The sequence below is a fragment of the Hermetia illucens genome, chromosome 5, assembly GCF_905115235.1.
Source record: "Hermetia illucens chromosome 5, iHerIll2.2.curated.20191125, whole genome shotgun sequence".
In the NCBI taxonomy this organism is placed as follows: Eukaryota; Metazoa; Arthropoda; class Insecta; order Diptera; family Stratiomyidae; genus Hermetia; species Hermetia illucens.
Window position 1 is genome coordinate 16774965 of NC_051853.1, and position 3514 is coordinate 16778478.

The window sequence follows — 3514 nt, forward strand, 5'->3', positions numbered from 1 at the left end:
CAATCTTGTTGGTATATTGCTCCCAGCTCAAATAACGACACCACCCAAAATCCCCTCTAACAATCAGGTGAGAGTGAATACTGAAGACTTTCACAACATAGTCCTCCGCAACACCTATAAGAGGGAAATGGATGCCGCGATAATCGCAACTAACAGATGTCCTGGAGCTGAAGCATCAACAAATGATCTTCACAACCACCTGAAGAACGTTATCATTGATAGGGCTACAATTATATTTGTCCCCAGCCGCAAGAAAAGTCGGAAGGGCTGGTTTGACGATGAATGTAAGCTAGCAACGGAACGGAAGAATGCCGCATACAGAGTAAAGTTGCATTCTCAAAGGACGCGGGCACACGCAGATACCTACCAAGAACTTCGTCGAACGGAGAAGCGACTTCACAGGTGGAAGCAGGAAGTCTGGGAGAACCAACAAGCCCACGGGGGTGGAAATCAGAACCGCCAACAGCTACGACGATGAAATGGGCGCACGGTTGTTGGCAATCGACAGAGCCTATTTCAGCTTACAGAAACTGTTCCGGTCGAAACGTCTCACCATAGGGTCAAAGCTCTTACTGTACAAGACACTGATCTTGCCAGTCCTCATGTATTCCTCGGAGGCTTGGGTTCTTAGCAATGAAAAATTGCGAACTCTCGATAGAAGAATCTTCCTTAGAATTTTTGGCCCTCTACATGAGGATGGACGATTCCGTAGCCTGCATAACGACGAAATCTATGAGTGATACCATGAACGTCAAGTTGTGGGTAAAATGCGGTTCAATAGGTTACGGTCGGCGGGTCACTTAATCCGTATGGATGAGGATGATCCAGGCTGAAAAGTCTATAAGGGCAATATCTATGGTAGAAAAAGAAGACGAGACAGACCCTGGCTGAGATGGAGCAATGGTGTAGGTCAGGATACCAGACAGCTTTTAGGAATATCGAATTGGTGGACTCGGCGCACAACCGGGATATCTGGAGTTCCTTATTAAGGTAGGTCTAGACCGAATACCGGTTGTTGCGCCGCTGATGATGATGATGATGATGGTTGAAGGAGTGTTTCCTGCTCAAGGGAAGAGGGAGAAGTTGGTTCTGCTATCGAAGCCCCACAAACCACCTGGCGCACCCTCTTCATATCGCCCTATTTGTCTTCTAGACACTATAGGGAGGATGTTGGAGAGGGTGATATATAATATCGGAGCGGCAGTATGGGTTTCGTAGAGCGTGGCCCATGATTGATGCCATTGCAACTGTCGTGGACTTGGCTCAGGATACATCAGCCACTGGTAAGTGCTGCACGGTGGTTACGCTAGATGTCAGGAAAGCCTTTAATTTAGCCAACTCCGGCTAGATTAAGGGCACCCTGGCTGGAGGGACTTCTTTGGTACAAGACGAACGACGGTCCGAAGGAATATATTCTGACAGGAATTGTTCCCAAAGGCTCCGTACTGGAGCCCCTGCTGTGGACATAATGTATGACAGAGTGTTCGGCCTTCGCGTGCCAAGGGAGGCGACCTGCCAGTGGTAGTAGTTGCGAGAGACCATCAGGATATGGAACTGTATGCAAGTGAAATCATTCATGCTATCAAAGCACCTGAGAGGAGATAAGATGGAGGCGGTCCTTATTACGTAATCGCAGGAAACAATACTGTCAAAAACCGCGCTGCTAATCACGAGGACGTTTCAAAATCGATCATTTTAATACCTGGGGGTAATGATCGATGCCAAGTTGAGCTTCAAGAGGCACTTGGACTATGCTCGGGAAAAGACAGCAAAGGCTAGTTCATCTCTAGCAAGGATGATGCCAAATATTGGAGGGCCGAAAGCTAGTCGCCCTCTGTTTATGGCGGGGGAATCCATCCTGCTATACGCGCCTCCTGTCGGGATAAGACAGTGAACCAAAGAAAGGTAAGCTCGACATACCGGGAGGTGGAATCCGGGTATCTTTTGCTTAGTGGTGGCGAATATCCTTGATACCAATATCACAACTTTGTCGCCGCTGGCGGATTTCTTCAGAATTTCATTCATCTATTCGCGGTCCTGTTAAGTGACTATATCCGAGATCTGATTGGACTTTCATATAAATTTCTTTTAGTATTTTTTACTTAGGATGCTGCAAAGTCTGCATTTTCTAAAGAAGAGGTCTTACATATCCCTCTTTGATAGTGTCTAGTAAATTTCATCGCGAAGGAAAGGAACGGTTGCTAATTAATACCCTCTAACAGGATTGTAGTAACAGTGGCGTGATTTGCAGGTGGAGCTGGTATCGTATTGATTTTATTTAAATGGTGCAACCCCTTCTTTTCATGTGCGATAATTTCATTGCATTTCCACTAACCGTAGCGTCATAAATTTTCCAAATTTGAAATCAAAAACAATTAAACATATTTTCCATAAAGTTTCCCTTACAACGTTTTTTGCGCATAGCCCGATATAGTGCTTTATTGGGTTCTGTACTTCCGCAGGACAATATGCAGTATCATTCGGTGAACAAACAAAACACCCCTGGAAATCTCATAAAATTGGTGCCAGATGATGTACGCCTCCGATACGGTTTTTGTGTCATTTCGGTGGTTTTTCGTTGACTACGTACAAAAATTGATCTCTTTTATGTGCATTTATGAAATACTACATCAGTAGCCGTACAGGCTAATATTTGCACGTACATATGGTACATATATACCTTCCGCTTGATTGGAAAATGTTTATTGAAATTGAGTATATTCATTTGTGCGTTCATTGGGAATTTTCCGTTTTGAAAATGTGCACCAAATTCCATATTATTCTTTTCGATAGGTTTTATCCTTGAAGTTGTTCATTATGAGGTGATTTATTAACTCAGTGTGTGTGCGCACTTGAAAACCCGCCCCAGAAGGAAGCCCGCCCGGAGTTCATAGAACAGATTCCAGACATTAATTTGAAGTTAATTAAAATGTCTGCTTTATGATTTTTCGACAACTTCAAAACAAATATTGATTAAATTTACACCTCATTAATCATCAGATGAGAATGACTTTGAACTTCGGCGGAGCCCGGCGCGTCTTTAAAATGTTGGCTCCTAGTTGAGGCGTCGTCGTTCGGGAGCACCCTCGTCTGTGATACTGGAATATCTAAAGTTTATTGTATCGTTGCGCTCAGGGAAGCGTGTTGATTCTAGATTTTAATTTATTCCAGCGCCATTGAGTGGTTTTAAGTATAGACTTTCGCAGACATCGTTAAGGACTCCATTATTCAGCAACATACACCATACATTTACACTGGCTCATCCAAATATGGTGACTGTTCGCACCAGTGTGAAATGAGTTTTCCTTGAAGGCTTATTTTCAGTGGGTGATATGGTATTTAGCAGTTTATCCCAAGAATTCTTGTCTCTTTTTAATGAGGTTTCTGGGTGTCTCGCGGCATGTGCCAGACTTTAAATAATAGCTCTGTGGGAGTCAAACTGGTATGAGCATAGCATCGGCTGGATAATCCAACTGGAGATAAATAGTATAGAATGGAGCTGCTCATCGTGCTG